The sequence below is a fragment of the Ambystoma mexicanum genome, chromosome 5p (assembly GCF_040938575.1).
Source record: "Ambystoma mexicanum isolate Mex_15411 chromosome 5p, UKY_AmexF1_1, whole genome shotgun sequence".
NCBI classification, from domain to species: Eukaryota; Metazoa; Chordata; class Amphibia; order Caudata; family Ambystomatidae; genus Ambystoma; species Ambystoma mexicanum.
Window position 1 is genome coordinate 386244131 of NC_090930.1, and position 21968 is coordinate 386266098.

The following is a 21968-nucleotide window of genomic DNA, read 5'->3' on the forward strand; positions in this document are numbered from 1 at the left end:
GATTCTTAGATACTGCAGTGAACTCCACTAAGACAGCAAATTGAACCTCTGATCTTCCTATATTGATCAATTGTTTAATGTCAACATTGTTAATACACCCTATACACCCTATGTACTTGATATACGTGAAGAATTGAACTCTTATGAGACAGACAATTGAAAGTTGGATCGCTTTATATCTATTTTTTGATTGAATATATATAGATGTTTTATTCTCAAGGGTCGTTTTGAACATAGTTGGATATCCTGAACTATTCCTTTAGACAGCAATATGGAGAGATCTGGGGAAAAGATTACCCATTTAAAACCATCTTATTCCCAACACTAAACACAAGGGACAACAGTTATTCACACTGCCTCGACCATATTTAACATCCTTCTGATGTCATGTACTTAATAAGATTCCTGCCCATACTTTATCAAATCTGTGCACACTTGGACTCTGTTAATATTTTGGGGTCTCCAAGTTGTAGGCATTTAGATTCCTTAGTGGCATTTGGAATTATACCTCAACCCGTTGCTCCATCCATTTGGACTTTAAAATCAGCACATGCTGAATATACTTTATTAGGTCATCAGTAGATCTCTGGTGACAACTCTGACAATGATTACTAATGGCAAGCTTGAGCGCATCAGACTAACACAGGTTGGTAGCATTTATCAATATAACGTAACGTACATTCCTACGTAATGACATCAGCCGTACTAGACTTTGAGCTTATAATTTCTCAGAGCTCTAATGCATCTCGCATATAAGCACTCATGATCTGCATTACTCTTACTTTTCAGGTTAACACACCTGCGTTCAATACCTACGTATGTACGTAAACATCAACATCACAATACATTTATCCTCTCCAGCATCAACATCTGATGCCAATTTACTCATTTTGGGAGAAGTGTTTTTAATGATGTTATTAAATTTTAGATCCATAGGCATATACAAGGTTAACAGGTATACAATGACGCCATACACGCATCAGCATGATGACATCATCAGTAGACGCCACCATAAAAAGCGGCCATTTTGAATTCAGGTATAACGTGCAGCACGGAGTGCCCCACGAATTTCAGAGCATCTGGAGATCCAGTTATGTAAGTACAAACCTTGCAACCTCTAGACAGTGCTTATGAGGTCACCACTCCTAACATAGGGACTTACAACTATGGGAAGCAATAACCTCTACTAAGGAATAACTCCCTTTAAAACATTTACCCTCATATTCACAGACATGCTGTGCGCACCACTACAAACACGATAGACCAAAGCAGCAATCCTTCTGACAATGGACCAGAAGCCATGCAATTTAGGGTAATATATATTTATTTTCTTTAGGGTCAACGCACACCAAAGTGTTACGTATTTTAGACATTACAAAGTAGTCTCGTTGTGTATACAGATAAATGATGACATACAGAACTTTGTTGAAAAAAACCACAGACCATGGAGCGATGTGGATCATAATTAAGGTCAGCATGTATTTGTCAATCGTCTTCTCGAACTGTATAGAGCTCAGCATTGAGTTAGTTACAATATTAGTCCTGAATAAAATGTCTAACTCGCATTGCTTAAAAACACTGTTTTAATTGGGAATATAAAAAATGTTGCAAAAGAAAAAAGCATTATTAGCTGAAAAATCCCAGCATGATGAATAGAACTGGTGTTAAGTATTTTTAGTTACCTTGACACTAATTAAGTTGAATCTACAACTGGAAAGTGTGAATAGTTGTTTAAATATTCAGACAAACAATTGATTGATCAATGTTTCTATTTGAATTTCCTTTGTAGAAAATAATGATGGTACATTCTGATGAAGAGTTTCTCGAAACACGTTGGGCCATATGAATAATGAATTCAGTTTGAATTATTGATTGAACGGTCATCTGTATGATATTTTAGATATATACTACTGATGAAATTGAAATGGTCACATTGATAAGAGTAAAATACTATTGAAAGTCATAAACTATTGCGAATAGACTATTAACGTCCCTTCAGAGACCAAGTTACCTCGTAAATAGTTTGGCTTGATTTTGAGCCATAGACAGTGTGCAGGGGACGGGAGTTCCCCAATAGGGAACCTTTTGTTCTCTTAGTTCTATAAACAACCCACATGCCAGGGTTGATGTTTTCTCCCCTGCACCTAGAACTACAGTATTATTTCTTGTTACTCTAAGTAAAGCTCTCAGACTTAGCAACAACCTGTATAAAATGTCAACTGTTACCTTAGGAGCGCTTCGTGTTAATACTTTGGATTCATAACAGTAATTATGTATTGTTAATGACAAAAATGCAGCATTCACGAAGGAAGGTTGTCCTAACGTAAAGTGAAGCTCAAAGCTTGCACATGGCAAATAGGCTAAGGTTTTAATTTGAGTCGTCCGAAACCGCAGCTTAAATAATGGCAAACGCGGGGTTACAGGGAAATGATAACATTGTTCACGATGCGTTCACGTGTCCCGAGTCCACTAGCACAGAATTGCCTGTCACCGACCATCACGGAAATGCTTACTGTGCTAATGAATGCGTGCACCGTGCAGGCGCTGCTTTCTATTACTCACCTGCAGCTACATTGACGAACGGGTGCCTCTATGTCGCAGATTTGAAGTGTGCCCACTGTCTGCCTCGGTGCCTGCACTGCAGACCTGTGCTACATCACCCAATACACCCGTCCTCTGTGCTTGTCACTCCACCGTCGGTAGAAATGCTCTCTCGCTGGGCCAATGGAAGACAGCGGTAGCAGAAGCTGCCCTGAGGGCAAAACAACTCGAGCCAGTGCCCTCGTCACAATTGGCGGCCGCCGTTATGCGTTTACATGCCTCCGCGGTTTTCTTGACTCGGTGCTTCCTCCCGTAAGACGATACACGCGCAGCTGTTCCTGCACTTAGAAAGTAAAGGAACGGTGGGTGGAATTCTGTTTCGCTAAAAATAGCGACACCAGCAGACTCGGTGACCGCTCCGAGGAGCACTGGGCTTCGCGCTTGGGAAATTCAAGGGGTTCTCGACCAACACCTCCACCTCCCGCCCAGGACACCTGTGAAAGGAGCCAGGGATCTCGAGTGAAGGGGAAAGGGACGCGGGTATTCGCCAGCCGCGGGCATGTGACGGCTGAGTGGCACCCACTTCTAGACGCACAGAGCCTCCGCACAGGTAGGTCCGGGGCGGACTCCCCGACACGCTTGTTTGTTTTGATCTTGCCGGGGCCACATTGCGGGCAGACTGCGGGAGCAGCCAGCGCCAATTCACCTGTTTGGGGTGCTCTGGGGCAGTGCAGCGCGTGAGTGGAGGCGCCTGGATTTACCTCTTATGGTTGAGTATCGGGGCTGTTGGTGGCGAGGACGGCTGCGACTGGCGTGGGCCCTTGATTGTGATAGTGGAAGTAGTACCACAGTTCCCGTCCGTTAGGATTTGTGCCCACATCTCCCCCACCCCCTTCAAGTGTCAGCCCTCTTTTTACGGACCGCACAGACCTGCCAACGGCACTGAGCTCACATGACCGACCGTCCGTCACTCAAGCTTGTCCAGAACCATGCTGCTGGCATCTGATGTTAGCGCAGGGGAAATCGACCCCGGCCGGCACTTACATCACTGTTGCCCCAAGTCATTGCTTGAATGTGAGATGACATGCCCACCGGCTAGTAGTTTATCTACCCATTCTTGAGGTGGCAGGGTATAGCATCACCCCAGGTGACACGATTCTCTCGTATATTACCCATGAGGCACGAATGGTGTGTATGTGAACAAGATAGGGTGTGTTCCTCCTGAATGCTATTTTGAATGAGAAATGCATGAGCGCATCAGGTAATTGGCATTACTTGATCATATTAATGGTTTATAATCATTCAACTCAGGGCTGTTTTAGGCAGAATTGCAATGAATGATGTAATTAAAAATAAGCATATCATAGATATGATATGGTATGACATGGCATTTATAACGCGCCTATACATAAGTGTTTCAACGCACAACGAGTCAAGGGAGGGGGAACAGAGGGAAGACAGACAGCAATCCTACTAAGGCAGGTGTCGTTCAGATCGCGCAAGTGCATGGGTGGGGAGGGAGGAGAAGTGCGGGGGGGAGAGGAAGGTGTAGTACATGGGATAAGAAAAAATAACAATAAGTAAAAGTACGGTCAGCAGGTGGCAAGTGCAAGGGTAAGTGCAGACATCAGGTGTCAAGTGCTGGTAGTGGGACTGTAAGGATACAGAAAACAGTCCCCAAGTGTGGGGGTTTCCAGGAAGGCAGTGCAGGAGTGCGACTGGCGGAGGAGAGGACCTGGGCCCGAGATCAGAGGGTGGCCAGGTAACCAGTGTAGTTTCAGTGTCAGCCAAGGAATCAGCAAGAGAGAGGAGGAGAAAAAGCAGAAGCAAAGATAAAGGTTTTGAGGTGCTTCCAGAACCGAAGATGATTCTCCTCAAGTTTCAGGGGGGCAGGGAGGCTGTTCCAGAGGGAGGCTCCAGCAGAGGAAAGAGATCTACCACCAACTTGTTGCTTGGAGAAGCGACTGACCCTGAGGGAGTTTGAGGCAGAAGAGCAACGAGCTTGAGAAGGTAAGTATTTAGGAAGAGAGAGTTGAAGGTATTGAGGCCCCAGAAGGCCTTGTGGACAATGCAGAGGGTTTTGATCTTAATCCTTAATATATTTAATACCACAGAATAAAGGTTAGGAGGAGAATGTGTACTGGTTGTCTGTGGTGCTCGGGAACTATGGTCTGCTTTATGTTGTATGTAGTTAGTGCCACAGATCGGGCCGACTCCTGGGCCATTTTAAGCACGTTTGGGGCCCAGGGCACGGACATCTTTGGGGCCCCCTACACCAAAGGAATTAAGGGATCAAGAATACTGGTCGCGCCCCCCCCCAGCTGTTGCGCTCACAATCTAAAGGTTGATATGCTATCTCGCAGCATAATAAGCACGTTTACTCCCTTTGAGTCCCCTTACCCTCTTCATTCTTGCTCTAATCAGAATGCTAAACAAGTGGCATTTGAAGTCCAACATTAGCAGTCTACGAAGAGGTTACTGTTCTAGTACATACACGATCATTGTATCAATAACATCCAGGAAGATATGCAGCCTGTAGTGTTAATGCAGGACCGTATGTAAAAGGTACATGTAACCCATAATAGACAGAGAACTCAAATTAGCTGTTTCACAGAATGCAAAAGTACTCATGCATGGATGAGGAGACCAATTGGAAGGAAGGCAAATGCTACACATACCATAGCATGAATAGTGGATGCAGATTAGAAGCTACCGTGAAGGTGCCTTTATCCAGACAGATTGAGATTAAAAGTGGGATATGGTTTTCAACTAGTGTTGGCATTAGATATCAAAGGAACAAATGCTTGTGGTGTGCAATATAAATATGCTCACTATTGAAGTGGAAGCAACCCCATAGCCAGCGAAACCATGAATAGGGCTTGTATGAAGATCATACAAGAGACGGAAATCACTCTGAAAGGCTGACAATTGTGAAAGGTTTATGGACTGGCAATATTGAGAGGTTAGGAATGCAAGATTAAATGAGGTGCCCAAGATCATACATTGGTGAAGGGGTGAAGCTAGGATTTGTGCCAACTCTGCAATGTCTGCATGTGAACACTTTCTTTTCTAGTTCTTACCATAAACTTAAACAATCTCATTTTATAAAACAGGTTTGGAAAGTACACAAATCACATTACAAAAATAACAATTTGTAAACAAAATATTATAGAAGGGTGTTATGCAAAATGGGAATGGTTATAGCTTCATTCTCTCCATCATCAAGGGAAGTATATAAGTGCCAGCATACCAATCGATGTGATTTAACACATTTAAACTGGGTTTGTCTTCTGTATTTTAAAAAATACTTCCAAAGCAATGGCTTGTGACATTTTCATTTATAAACGTGCATAAAAACCTTTGACTTTTACCAAAAAGCGAACTGCTTTTTGTGTCAAACAAGCAGACCTTGAAATATGCTTGCCTGAGGCCTGCAGTCTCTGGTCCGCTCTCTTCCATCTAGCAATCCTTCCTCTGAAATGCCATACATAAGAAGAAAGAACAAGTAATGGGCTAAACGATACCAGCAGCATGCAAGAAGGCAAACCTCACAGAAGACAGCACAGTAATGTAAGATATATTAGATGATTTGACCGGGATCCCTGTATCATCTGCTGGCAGTTCCAGGATACAAGCATGAACGCTTTCTTCCATAGTCTTGAATTTGGATACTGATTCAGTATTGCCTACTGCACATGATCAACATAATTACCACAGGAAGGAAAGAATTCTGCAGAGTTGTGCCGTAAGGAACACTCAAACTATGTATACCACAGTGAGCACAGAAAGCAATATATTATGAATTGATCAAGGCAGAATGTACTTGTCAAAACAGAAAGGCAATGGGTTTAGAGCCTCAGCAGCACCCCATAAAATATTGTGGCGTGTGCTATTTAAGACTGGTGAACAATGGAATCTTACTTCTTCAGACCAGGCAGCCTTGTGGGCCCCGCTCCATGGTGGGGTCTCTGGGCAAGTGCCCCTTTTGCCTTCCATAAAAACATCTCTGGCCGACTCTACATACTATTCTCCAAATGCCTTGCTCGGTGACCAATATCGCGAACTGCACGCAGTTGTATAGAAAAGTTCCCAATGATAGGAATCAAGCTGATGGATCATATTGGAATCCTCCCCTAACAATGGTCTTCAGATCAGTCCTCCGATTTAACAGGATTATCACCTTACTCGTACATCTAACAAAAAGGGGAAAACTATGGCTACCAAGAAGCATACTGGAGATACCCACCCTTTGAGGAATTAGGGTTTATTTCGTACTCGGGGTACACTAGGGAGCCAACTCAGAATCCCAAATCTTTGATGATTTGTCACAGATCATATGCAAATGAATGCCTCTGTAAATAAAATACCTGCAGCTGCCATCTCCACACATATACATTGGTCTAAGTGTGCCATCTTCACACACATGAATTGGTCTGAGTGTGCCATCTCCACACACATAAATTGGTCTGAGTGTTGTTTGGCAAGGCTACCGCAACAGGCAGACTATGTAGGTGTCAGACAAAAAGTTAATATGGTGGTTGCACGTGCCTAAGGCTTGTGCTGGAAGGGTCATGTGTAAACTTGTCGCTGCTATGCTTCCTCCTGATTTTACTGAAACATCGCTTGAACAAACCCTTATGCTGGCAAAGAGCTTCCAATTGTCACGTGATAGGCTTGAATAATTCCGATTCTTTAACCTGTAGTTCTCTATGTATAATGGCAAAACAATATCCAACCTAATTAGAAACTTTTTGGCTGCCGTTGCTGGCCTAGTAGAGCATGATTTCCTTGAAACCAACTAAAGTAAACCCTTGAGTTTGCATTCCCACTAGAGATATATAAATATGACGTCTGCCATTCTACGTTTTACCTAATCAAAATCAGATGGTGAAAAAAGGCCCAGTGCAGCCAGCTATTGAGTCGCTTGGTTTTATTTATTTTGCATTCTGGGAACTGTGCTGGCAAACGATTGCTTCAGTATGCATTAGGGATTCTCCGAAATGCATCTAAAGTGCAAAGGATCACATGTGATACTAAAAGTGTTGCAGTTCGCATCTTATGTGGAAGACATACGTGACACACAATCTACTACCTTTTCTTTAAGCGACTTGTTTGGTCATTTGGTGCCAGATATTCATGAAATACGTTTGCCTATCTTACCAAATCTTTAGCTCGATCTATGAAAAAACAAACTACAAGTAACTATAAACGCTGGTTATGAGAAGATGCACGACAGAAAACCTGAGTCTTCATCATGTGCATATCCACTTCTCCATATCGCCTTCCCTGTGTTCACGTGCCTAGCCTTCTTCATAAGTATTCAACCATCTCCATCCCCTGCAACGTGATGCCTGTCAGTGTCCCGGCTGGGCCATTCTTAAGTTGACAGCCCCCCTGCTACCCTAGGAACCACTCTCCCAACGTCTCTGACAGTCTGCAGCAACAACACTCAGCAACAGGTTAAGATCCTGGTGCGAGAGCTGCAGAGTCATTCCTCTCCCATCACCCGCCATGTTGCTTGCGAGGCAGTTAAGGAGTCGGCGATAAAAGTCGATGTCCTCTGCCTGCCACTGCACAGCTTAAAGCCCCAATGTCAGCCACTGTGATCTTCACGAAGCTGGCTGAAGATGGCTGGGGTGGCACTAAGATACTTTTTTCAATACAGAGATGATGGATACAGCTGCAAAGAATGACCCAGGCCTTCAAATGATAGGAATTAATACCTCCCTACGGTTGTTTGATGCAACTAGATAGTTCCATTTCAACCTGTAGTGTGCATGCGCTCTCCCCACCATGAACATAGAAGATTGACAAAAACAAGAATACCTTTTTTTTATTCATTCAAGCTTTATAAATCAAGCAAGTTGGACATACTAGTAACTAGTCGTGATCTGTGACTGTGTTCTGCCGACTTGCATGCAGTCTGTAGGCAGTGGTCAAAACGGAACTGCAAATTTCCTTTGGGAATTTGTGACTATATACGGAGGGGAAGGTTTGAGCTATGGAGGCAGCAGTGTTAGACTTGGAATCACTGCAGGCAAGTGCTAGGCTTGTCAAAATTAATTAAAACATGCTCCCAAAATGCAAATGACTCTAGCTATTTTAAAGATAATACTCACACGATTCAATGTATCATTTTATTTAGAAGCTGAATGGTATCTTTCTCATTCAAAGATAGCCGCTAGTTTTAGCTTGTTTCCATAGAGCTTCCTTAGAGACAGTACTCCAAGATGGCTGCCTGCATGGAACAGCTCAGAGCTCAAACTGTTCCGAGATGGGCAGGAATGGGTGGGATTAACCATAGGGATTAGCATGGCTAGGGGCAGGGAATGGGAAGGGATCCATAACCAAACAACACCCCATACACTGTGAATGCCTCCTCAAATGTCATTTCCATTGAAAAGCATTATAGACCCTCATTCAAAGGCCATATTTCAAGCTCTAATGTTAAAGCTCTTATGTTAATGACAATAGTTTCAGCTTAAAGGTAGCGCTTTCAGCACCACCTAATAGCCGAAACGAAAAAGAGAAAGTCTTTAACTGAGAAAATATAAGAATGTGACAGAGTAATGTATACTTATGATTTACTCTCCATCCTATCTAGTATATTTGGCCTGAAGACATTTTTTTAACTCATGCAATGGGATTTCTTTGAAACATTTTACTATTTTGGCATAGCTTAGCATTTCTTGTCAGTAATACAATTATGTGAATTTAATAGCATAAACCCACTTTGATATTAAGTGATTGATAATTACTGAATATGATATGACTCTCTTGCTGTGGTGACATGTGACATTTAAGGCACTTTTTCAGATAAGAAGGGGCTTGGTCATAGGATTGACCTGGGGTGTAGTCCTTTGTTTGTGTCTGGCCTTTTCCCAGTCACGCTCTCCCCTCTTGCAATTGGTTGGAAATGTCACGTGTGTCTGTGCCTTGCTTGCAGCAGCCATTTTCCACTTGCTTTGGGGACTGCAATCTGCAAAGATCTGGTAGGGAAACCACTTTGGAAGCAGCTTTAGGGGCTGGTTGATGCTGAGTGAGAAGTTGCACATTGATTGTAATCCGTTTTTGGCCTGTTTCATGTACTCTATTGGTGTGGTGCGAGGGATTTTTCAATCGTTTTTGGTGAACACTGTGTTCTAATCTGGTGGGTTTGTCTAGTGTTTTTGTGGCTTCTGACCCTGTTTTTCTGTACTGGCCTGCATCTAGAGTTTGCAGTCCCTAGGGTGTAGTCCTTTGTTTGTGTCTGGCCTTTTCCCAGCCCCCCTCCCGTCTTGCAATTGGTTGGAAAAGTCAGGTGTGTCTGTGCCTTTCTTCCAGCAGCCGTTTTCCACTTGCTTTGTGGACTGCAATCTGGAAGGATCTGGTAGGGAAACCACTTTGGAGGCAGTTTTAGGGGCTGGTTGATGCTGGTTGATGCTGAGTGAGTAGTTGCACATTGATTGCATACTCACTGTTTCCCCTCCCTTATCGCTGAGCGCTTTGAAGCGCATCGTGTGTGGGCACAGTCTGGATGAACTATCATATATCATATCACTATGCTTACTCTCTACTCTACACCATCACACAATAAGAGTGCAGCTATACCCCTCAATCAATTTGGCCTAGCTGCTCACATACGAACACTATCCTATAAACACCTCATCATTCTAATAAAACGGAGCTATACCCCACAAAAAAATGGCTAGCTGCACACATAAGCGTCCCACAGGCCTAACGCAGCCCGAACCCAGTCTTGGTGTCCACCCGCTAGACTGCAAACGTTGAACAGATACCACTACCACCACACCTAATGCTAGAATGCAGCTACCAACAAGCAACTACATCAGCTGCACACTTAACTGGTGCACCCAAGCACCTTTCGACACCCTATTCCTTCAACTCCCTGGACTACGGTCCGTGAGGGCATTCAACCTACCAGCGCTTTGAGGGGTCATACCAATGATATATACAGCGCTATATAAATGCCACATAACATAACATGTCCTTGTGCCTCTGCCTAAGGGATGAGGAGTCCCCAGTGAATCTTCCCTAAATGACACAAAGAACTGCAAGGTTTGCCTAGATCTATGCAGTTGATAAACTGCCTTCACAGTTAAATCACAGTATAAATATTTCTTAGAGTTGCTGTTTTGAGACTGTCCCCATCAAACACAAAGAGTCTTCTTGACCACAGCAAGAAGTTAGTGTTTTGGGGAAGTGGTTGTAGAGAAAATATGGTGATCTTGAAGGGTTCCTTACAAATCAGTTGTATGAAGAATGGACACACATGAGCCCAACTGATGCCTGTTAGGAACTCAAACATGGGAGGGAGTAGCCATATGAGCACCTATTTCACCCACCCTCTTAGATGATGTGCTAGCCCCCACAATGGTGTACTTCATACAAAAAAGTAACCTGTCAATATTATTGGCTCAAATGGAGGAGACCACAGCATGCAAGTTATCACCCGCAGGACCCTGAAAAGATCCAGTACCTTGTTGGAAAGAGCGTGTGGCAGTGTATCAAAGAAGGTTCTTTTGTTATCTTATTGTCCTTTTGTATAGTGCAAAATCACAAACAAGTTGAGTTGTTCTAGAGAGATTTTATTAACCCTCCCCCCATGGGACTATTCATTGTTTACTTTTGTATTATAGGATATTTTAATCTGGCAGCATCCACTTCGGGGGAATTTTCTACCCACCCCGAACCAGCCACGCACAAATTGTATTTGTTGTATAAAGTTAGTTTTATGAGCCTGGAACCCCAATTTAATAATAATGATTCCCAACAGCCTCCCTTTACTTTTGGGTTAAGATACAAGCAGAGTTGCACAGAATGTCTATTTATTAATAAATAGAAATACATTGCATCAATTTAAGGATACAGAACTTTGCATCTATGAAATTCCAACATGAATTGTCATAAGGGCATTATTATGAAGGTGAACTTTTAAAACGCGTGCATTACCATGTGTATATTTGAATAATCCTGAGCGCACAACACCCATGTGTCCGCAGTGAATGAGGACTCTGGTTAACATAAACCTTTTATAGAAACGCAAATTAAATCAGAACATCCCAACCTATCTAAATATCTCTACTTCTTATGCATTGCAAATGCCAACCCCGCCTCAATCAATGGATTACGGAATCTAAACAGTGTTCTACAAAACTCAATTGAAACAAACTACTTAACACTCCTGCATGTAAATTACTTGTACAAAGGAAAATGTATGCTAAATATGCTTTTTACTAGATTCCCTTCTATGTTGTTCCTCTTGCATTAATGTGTAACAATGTACATTTATCATTTTCAGGGGTCAACTTAAAGGTGGGAAAATAGATGGCAGTTTATAGCCCTTTCCCACTTTTCTTGAATGGATCCATCCACACCAGTAATAAAACTCTGCTTGGTGATGTAAACAGTAAATCACTTCAATTACTTTATTTTTCTATGTATGCACCCAGTGATATGTCCTTTGCTCTACTGTGCTTGGTTGTACATTGCACAGGAAATGAGTCAAGATATCTCCCAGTATACACACTATAGGATCTATTTAATTAAATCAATAATTCCAGAAGCAAACATGCTTCTGAAATAGTTACTTTTTTCCAAGGATGTACAGTCAATTTACATGCCCCCACCTGTCAAAACGTACAAATGACAGGGGTCAGGGTTTGATATATTTCCCATTAGAGTATCAACTTCCTCAAGATTGTTTCTCCATTAGATCATTCTTGCATATTAATTTCTGTTGGCTGTATCACAGACAGGTGGGCTCCCTCTTAAGGACTGGTTCTATTCTCCCCCTCTAGGAACAGGTGTGCATCATTCAGCAAGAAGGGATCAGTTCTCCTCCACAGCCTGTCTGCTATATCTTCCAAAGAGTAAGGCCTGGGACTTTAACCCCTAATAGGCCTCACAGGGATCTGGCGATAATCCAAAATGGGTTCAAAAGCAGAGCAATCTATTCCACCTCCTTCTTGTTATTATCAATTCTTCTTTCTCTGCTGGCTTTTTATAATAAGATGTGCAATGTCATCTTTATCAAAGCTTTGATGGAAAGGGCTATTAATAATGATAGCAGAATTACTGGATTTATTGGCAGGTAAGGCATATAGATTTGTGAAGTAAGTTATCCACTGTTGTTCCGAAACTCCATTTATTTGGATTGCCAGTTGGGGTTTGAAGGTAGCTGGATTAAGTTAGGACCACATTTGGGCAGTGTTTATATTGCTCATAGCTTGTAACATGGCTTCGCCATCTTTTTGGTAGGCATTTGCATTGTGAGCTTGTATCCAGTTTCTATATCCTGTCTTAATCGACAACAGAATTAAAAGCCTTTGAAAGGGAGACAAATGGCCATTCTTTTTTCTCGCCGAAATTGTGCCTTATGTTCCATTACTAGTGGATTATAGATGTGGATATTTTTAAATATTCTTTTATCTTTTCCATTAATATTAGACTTATAGAGTTGTAATAGATCTCTATATTTCAGGACTTGTTGCGATGACTGAGTGGAAAAGCTATTAGTTGTTAATAGAGCAGGTTGTTGAAACTTCCTAATGTGGTCTCAGACCAGCAAAATCTAGACTTGCTGCTATTGGTTTTTAAAGTACCTTTCAATTTTTTGGGAGGAGGAATAAGGGATGAAGCAGGATAAGACCATGTGAGTGTGAGCATCTCATGATCACTTTCAGTTTGGGGGATGATTTGAAATTGTTCAGCAATAGCAAACAAAGAAGGATCAAGATATATATAATCGGTGGTTGCTTTGAAGCAACCTCTTCTCCACATAGGCTCAGGTGAAATATCACCAGGCAAAGCACCATTGGCCATGATCAAGTTTCTGGATTGAGTTAAAGAGAACCAAAGTGTTAAATGAACATTATGCAAACCTGACGTTGAGTCCAAACAATGTAAATTGTTTAAATCCTTAAAGAATTGTTCATTGGTTATACTCTTAAGATTCCAATATAAATTTATGAGGGCAATTACGAGATTTTGATTTTGAATTTTGGCCATTTGCATGACTGAGTTTGGAGCACACCAGGGTTCGATTGCAAAACTTGGTTTAATTTTTTCCGCAATCATAAGGTCAGATATACGTCTGCCTTTAGAAGCTTGGACAGCTGTATGTAGGAGTACATGATAGTTATCCCAAGAAGGAGTATCTGAGAGCCACGTTTCCTGAAGCAACAACAAATCAAAAATATGTAGATAATTTTCATTGTTGTTCAACAAATGCATATAGCCTCTGGTATTCCAGCTGGCCAGTGTCATCCGCTGCATTTTTATGCTTGTATTTAGTTATGCTTTGTTTTGGCAGAAGCAGCAGGGTAATTGTTCTTTGTGAACATCCTGATTATGTTTAGGTTGATATAGTTGGCGGAGGGGCAGCATTCTAGATAATACTGAGGTTTGATGAGCATAAGATCTCTCCAAATTGGAATGTGAAGAAACGTTAGTAATAACCAATGATATTGGTACATCATAGGTAATCCCAAAGCCCAATTTAAAGAGCTCTGCTTTAGCCAACCATATTGCATTCAGAACTAGTCTTGATGTAATCCATATTCTTGATTCAAAGATATTATTGTCATTGAGGAAATCAATTTGATAATTATCTAAAGAACTCAGATCTTCCAAGCTTGGAATGTCAGAGAATATACCCAGAATGCTAGACCTATTAAGGTCATAACTGGGGAAGGGCACCGGATGGCATTTCATAATAAAATTATAAAGCTGTTTTGAGCTACATTTAGAGGGTTGATTTGTGAACTAGTGCAGCCTTAGGGCATGCAAATCGTGTGCCTCAGCTCGAAAGGGGGATACTGGTAAGCTACAGTTGAAACGAGAATCAGATTAGAGAGATTTATTATGGCTGGCAGAGCACTCTGCATTGTGAGCAGTTATGTCAGTCAAGGATTTTTGAAGTTGGAGGGTATAGGGCATAGATTGTGAGGACATAAAGCTCTCTACGGCTTTTCTCAATTCGGACTACCTAATTGTGAAATTGTCATGGTTACTCTAGAGATGGACAGATATTTGGATAAATGATGAGATTTTCATTGGTGACATCGGAGTCGTTTGATGGTAAAGATATAGATACCTTCTTAGGGACATTCCAACAGTTTTGAGGTGGTTCTGAATTTACAGACTTCCTAAGCAAAGCAGTACTGTTTTGTAAGTTACTTGGAATGGTAACAAGAGGCAGTAAAGATTGCTGATTTTTTGCACCCGCCATGTATTCATCAACTTTCTTGCAAATTTCAGCAAGTCTAGCTTCTAAATTCGGGACTGCAAGCTTTTGTGTTGGTGTATCTGGAGTTTTAGTGGTCTCATGACATTGTTGGTCAGCAGCAGCTGAGATTAAGTTATAAAGTGGAGCAAAAGCTACGGACTGTGGTTTTCCCAAATCTCTAGTCGCTTTCTTCATTTGAGGTATATGCAAATATTTTTTTAAATCGCATCAGAGACTTGAATAGAGGTTTTTTTCGGTAGTGTGATCAACTTAAAGAATTGCTTAGTTGCTGAGTTTGCAGTTTTTCAGAGGTGGTTTTTTTCTCCTAATTCACGTTTTGTTTCAATATTTCGAGCATTTTGTAATTAATATTTTTGTTATGTTGGTTGCTAGCTGAAAAAATGGTGTAAGTCTGTTTAATGGTGGTCAGAGTAGAGCTAGAAGCCACATTTATCACATCAGGAGTGGACTTAGTGATGGCATCAGAAGTCTCAAGGTGTGGGATTTCTTTCACAACAGGGTTAATGATTTTCTCAAACATAGGTAAAGGACATCCGCCAGAGGGAGGCAGGTTATCAATTGCAGAGGTGACCTGGATTTTCCCGTTCAGTCTATTCTCATTGGTGAGCGGGATATCAATGGGGGTCATTACGAGTTTGGAGGTAGTCATGGTGCTATTAGCGCCATGGCTGCCTCCAAACTCGTGTCCGGGTTCCTTGAATGGGGACTTACCGGGTCATTACAACCTTGGAGGACCCGGTAAGTCCCCATTCAAAATACCCATCCCCATTCACATTCAAGCCCCCATAGGGCTCAATGGGAATGGGGAGGGAGCTAATAACGTAGCTCCCTGGTCCCCTTGCGGGACCCGCAAAGGACGTCTGGTCTGACCAGACGTTCTAAGCTGGTCCCGGGTGGGAACATCGTAATGCGGCGGTAAGGGGTTAATGGCACCGGTATTCTTACCGGCGCCGTTAACCCCTTACTGCCACACTCGTAATGACCCCCATTGTTTTGCTAAGTTTTTGCCTTTGCTTGGGGTAATTGAGCACTATGTTGATTGTGTTCAGCCTGAGTGTACTCAGCTTGCCAGGCAAGAACTTTATTGATTAGGAGTGATTGATCATCTAATTTAGAGGTGACTGTTTCAAAAAGTCTGACTAAAGACAAGATTGTCATGTTCATGGCATTGAGACTAGTCTCAATTAATGACAAAGGAACTGGAAGTATGTTTTGGGAGGGGATATAAGGTTTATGTCTATCCAGCTTACGAGGTGTTGGAGCTGCATAAGAAAGTGCTAGAGCTGAGTCAACTTTCGATGGATTGTTAATGGATCAAATGGGCCTTTGTGAGAGATCATGCAAGTTATTATTATTAGATGGAGATAAAGCCATTTGGTCACGGTCAATAGGTCTATTCTGATAAGACGCATCTGAATTAACAGAATTGGGAGAGAGAGGATATACAGAATTTAAACAGATGTGATCATCTCATTGAAACAATATCGGCACAGTTGGCGCCAGTTGATTAATATCAATATCAATTCCAAGGACAGCAAGAGGCAACTGAGCACTGCTTACAACATCATGTATCCTGAATTATTTGGGCGGTTTCTCTTAAGTTCTCCTCTATGTTTATATCTTTGTAGTATTCATTGTTTTCTTTTAGATACTGAAGGGCCTGTCCAACCTTGTTTAAGCCAAATAGTTGTTGCCACATTTTTTTGTGTCTTTTTTTGGTACACCATTACCAGTACAATCACAGATTGAACTATTGGTGTTGCACTCCTAGAGTTTCTACATGTTCTTTAAGATCTAATGGCAAATACACTACTTTGCCACAAATGCTTTTTAGTAACTCAGAAGTAGGCAATTTGGCTGTTTTGGGTTGAATGCGTTATAGCTTGAAATGGGTGTACTGTTTGGATTATAATGCTCTCATACAAGTTAAGGTGTTGGGTAGCCTTTGGAAGTGGGAATATTTCTAAGTTCTTAGTGACAACACACTGTGATGGCATTTGGCTATTGTCAAGCTTTGTATTGCAGTATGTGCAAAGTATTGAGGGGCTAGTAATGTTTTATTTATTTTCTGTTGTTAGCTATAAAGCTAATTGGAACCATTGGGATTCCTCATTGTCCTCTTTTTCGTAGGACATATCTGCTATTTTTGTGCTGTTTTTATAAAAAGTTATATGACAACAGACACATATTTGGTCTTGTATTTCAGCAGATGTGGTTTGAAACTTTGCTATCTCTTTTGTGTATGTGTTTGTTAGGATGCTGCTGTTTGTAAGGTTTTCACTAATACTTTGTGAAGGTACTACATTTTCTAAGCGAACTTCAGTTCCAACATATTTAGTTTGGATGTGCTCTATTTCTTGAAGGAGTTGTTTGGCTGTTCCATGTAGGAGATTGTTATTTGAATTTTGCAGTTACAGAGCAGGACTTTTTGCATAGTACAATGTATGCACAAGATTCTGTATAGTGTACGGTGTGTTTCTAACATTTTGATGTGGTGGAATGTGCTTTTGCAAGCAGTTCCCTAAATGCAGGCTAATGAATGTCCTCCCAGTGCAGTGTGGCTGTGCGCTGGACAGGAGTTCAAGGTTTGTAGATTTTGTATTCTACTTTTGTCTTTTAGTTTCACATAGTGATTGAGGAATTGTCATAAAGATTTGAATGATTGTTGGTGTACGTTGCCTATTGAGCTGCATAGACATCTGTATACTGGACAGATTGTTTGGGACAAAGGGAACACTTGGTTCAATGTTTGTTGATGATGTGTTTTCTATAAGGGTTTATTGTGCCATAATGGTGTGTCACACCAAATCATAACCTCAGCCATTACTGTCTGTAGCAATTGTTTTTTTTGTTCATGTTAATAAGCCTCTTCATTGAAATATGGTCCTCTACTGCTTGTGTGTATCCATTCATCTTCACAAAAGTTCTTTTCAGTAGAAATGTACTGTCAATTAAAGCTTTGAGGATTAGTCTTCTGAGATAGTTTTTAAGGGTAGATTGTGACTTTTCATCTTTCTTCATAAGATTCTAAAGTACTCTAGGTTGTAAAATGTTTTGTAAAATAATGTTTTTGAATGCTTCACTATTGCTATTTTAAGATTGGTAGATATAGTGTTAGGTTCATTAGTAGGTTTGATTTTGTTTCTACATTTTTTTCTTTTTAGTTTTTGGAAGAGGGACCTTACTTTTTTTTTGCTTGCTGGTTCAGTTTTGTTTAGTGGCATTACTAGCAGTTGTGTTTTAATGTTTTCTATACATTGTTCTAGAGGTGGATGACTATATGGCTTGCTTTTATTCTCATCTGCTCTATTATTTCTTTGGAGTTGATTTTTTGTAGGCATTCTGTTGTGTCTGTTGGAACAAAAGAAAGTTTGGGTGTGAACATTGGGGAAAGCCAATGGATGCATTGTGAATGCGTGTGTGAATGTGATGGCAGAGAAGAATAGAGTGCTGTCTGATTTTGCAGTGGGAGGATTATTATCAGTGGGAAGGTTGTAAGAGTAAGATTGTGTAGAGGTGTGAAGGGTTTGGGTTAGGGAGTAAATGCGGGGTGGTGTGAATGAATAAATAGGGACATCATGATGTTTTGAGGAGAACAGTGGGTGTTGTAATGATGGTGTGCATGTTGAAATATAATGGGTAAGAGTGAAATGAATGTTGATTTTAAAGGAATACTATAGGCTAATATACAGTAAAACGATATTGTTACAATAACAGGCAGATTAATATTATAGTAATGTACTTACATTGTAGGATATGAAGAGTAGTCTTCTTCTGGTTGGTGTCTTTGGGAATTTTCTTCTTTCCTGTAATTGTAAAATAAAATTAATGGGTATATATGGTAATGGTGAAAGGAGGTGTTGTTGAAAAACACTTACAGGCCGATTCATGGAATTAATGTGCGCTGAAAATTTCCTCACAAGCGTGCGAATCGCAGCGCAAGTGCGAAAAACGCAGCGAAACCCGCGCACAGCGATTCATGGAAGTCCGTGCGTGTGTAAATCCATGGATGGGCGCTAAAATCCTGCATGGCGCACGCTGGCGCACACATCTTCAAACAGCTTGTGCTGCGCGCACAGCGAAAGCGCACATAGCCCAGCACACACAACAAAAGTAGGCGTAACACAGGGTGTAACACGCGGAATGGGGAACAGCGCAAGAAAATGTGGGCGTCACGGGGGAAGTACAGGAGGCAAATGCGTGGAACGCCCACACGTGTGCCTACAACACGTATTCATGGAATTGAACGGGGCTACCGCGTGCGCCAAAAAAGACGCTCTAATCCGGAAACACGTACGCCAGCAGGAAGCAGGTGTACATGGACCCGCGCAGCATAAAAGTGCGCACAAACAACAAACAAGCTCAGACGCTAAGATGAATATACCGTTCCTTGCAGCAGTGGTCATGGGATACCGCAGGAGGAGGATAGTCAGGGCCAGAATTTTTACACCCAGAACCACCCTTTTTGGGATGCCTGATGACCAGTGTATGGGAGGTACAGGTTTCCACCTCACATAATACTCGACCTGGTGAGTGAGTGGGAGGATGACCTCACATCACCCACCTGTGCTCCCAAGCACTGAGCCCCTTGGAAAAGGTGCTCAATGTACTGCACTTCTTGGCCACTGGTTCATTTCAGCGGACAAGTGCCATAGTGGGGGGGGGTGTCACAGGCCACACAGTCGCACTGCCTGCACCATGTGTTGGCCATCATGACTGCATGCCCTTCAGTCTGCAGGCACATATACCTGCCCAGAACACCTGCAGAAAGGCAGGCTGTCATCCAGGATTTTTACGGGGTGGCACACTTCCCCAAAGTGCTAGGTGCCATTGACTGCACCCATGTGGCTCTACGTCCTCCCAGGGCAACTGAGCACATCTACAGAAACCGCAAGCACTGGCATTCCATCAACGTGCAGGGAGTACGTGATGCCAAGGGAATCATCACCTCAGCATATGCCAACTATCCAGGGTCCACCCATGACAGTTTCATTTACAGAATGTCAACCCTAAACCGGGACCTAGAAGCTGGGTGGCATGGCGATACATGGTTACTTGGTGAGTATAAATGCCCCTGCACATGCATGCATGTCAGATACTGAGTAATGTCACAACCCCACTAATGATACCCATCATCACCTCCCCAGGGGAGAGTGCCTACCCTCCGAGCACCCAAATGATGACACCAATTCGGAACCCCACCACACCACCCGAGGTAAGATACAACACAGCCCATATTGCAACCCGGGGCATAGTGGAGCGCACATTCGGAGTGCTGAAGTCACGCTTTTGCTCCCTTGACCGCTCTGATGGGCAGCTGCTATACGCGCTCCCAGTAGTGTGCAGGATCATAGTGGCAGCATGTGTCCTGCACAACGTTGCAACACGCCGGGGCCTGCCGGTGGACATGGTGGTGCCCCCACATCCCCAACCACAAGCATGGCCGCTGTGCATGGGAGGGGAAAGGGCACATGGTAAGACAGCCCGTACGCAGCTGGTGGCTAATTACTTCACCTAAAATCACACCCCTGTGGAGTGCACACAGCCCTGGCACATACCAGCTGACAATCGATGATGATGACATAAGGGACAGTCAACTGTCACAACCATACCAGCCTGAGATTGGTCACCTGGAAGTGTAACATAGTGTGCATCCCTACCTACCCAAAGACAACCACTGCTGTGTCACAAAAAGACACACATTTATGCTGCATGAATGACTACCCCCTTGCAAAATACAAAATGAAAATAGCGCCATGTCACCCAAACCCTCCCCATCTCCGCCACCCAACACACCATGGCATGTCCTGCAATGTGAAAGCAAACAAAGGAATGCACAACACATGACACAAGTGTCACAAAGTGCACTGTCCCAAATGGAAACAGGCCACAGAAAATATGTTCCCAGTAATCAATAACAAACAGCACACATGACCAAATACTTACCAGCAACACAATACAGCAACACAGCATGAAACATTGGCAAAATATGACAGTACAAACTCAAAGTAATGTAAGTCATACAACCTCAATAAGCCAGCACATCGACCCCTTCCAACTCCAGAGTGTTGCTGTCAGGCAAATGTGTCAGTGTACTGCATACAACATGAACTGCATCTGCAAAGGAGACGGCCTTGTGAAGACATGAAGAAGGTACCTGCGAATAAGGAGTAAGACATGGATGCACAAGCACATATCAATACACCATGCAGTGTTCAATACAAAAACAAACCCCACTGGGGATGTCCACACAGTTATGACTAAAGTCTCCCCACACAGCTCATGGAAGCCCAATGTCACTGTTTAAGTACTGTCACTTGGTCACACCCATTGCAGGCCCATGGAAACGGGAAGCAGGAGGGGTGTTTGTGTCAGGAACCCAAGCATCTAACCCAAACACAGGACAAGTCTGCATGTGCCCAGCCGGAATACACAGTGGATGCCCACGGGGGCCACACAAGGCAACATACTGTAAAAAATAAAATAAATAAATCAAAAATGTCCATGTGGGGAGCAGGGGGGGCACCCAGGAGGTCCGAGGACAGGGTGCACACCAACAACCACCTGTGTGGATGTTGCAAAAAAAAAAAAAAACACCTCCATGGGCTCATGGCCTGCGCGGCTACGCTACTGTGGGAGCAGTGCTGCTGTCGCTCTCATGACCCTCTGCTGCTGCATCAGGAGGTGCTATGGGAGGCAGCCCACGCAAAGCCCTGGTATGGTCCTCCATGGCAGCAAGCATGCGGGTGTGGAAGGTCTCGTTCTGGAGGATGATAGTACGGAGATCCGCATGCAGCACCTGACGGGTTGCCTGCATTTCTGCACGCATGGCCTCCCATGATGCCCGGATCTCCTCCCGAGTTGCCTGCAGCTCAGCTGAGAGCGAACGTGTGAGCTGCTCCAGCTGCTGTTCTGTCCTAAAATGTGTGGAAGCCTCAAGTTCCCTGTGGCCCTGTGATTCTATAGAAATGGCTTCCCGCAGAGTCTCTCGTGTCGCCCGTCGGTCCCTGTTGGACGCCAACATGTCTTCCCTGTGTGATTGGCAAATGGAGTCTGTTGCCTGCTGTTGTTGCTCCATCTGCCTTTCAGGGGGGATAATGGAAGTGGCCACCCTCTCCATTGCTTGAGCCATCATTTCAACTGATGCTGCCTGTTGGGTTGCCATACCGTACATGGA

General features: G+C 42.9%; 1 protein-coding gene across 1 annotated transcript in view; it reads left to right on the forward strand.

The window, feature by feature from the left end:
* Positions 1-2931: 2931 nt before the first annotated feature.
* Positions 2932-21968, forward strand: part of FGF13 (fibroblast growth factor 13) — a 1438916-nt gene continuing 1419879 nt past the window's right edge. Inside the window, exon 1 of the mRNA XM_069612776.1 lies at positions 2932-3151. The gene's annotated coding sequence lies outside the window, so the exon portion shown is untranslated. The remainder of the gene's footprint in view (positions 3152-21968) is intronic.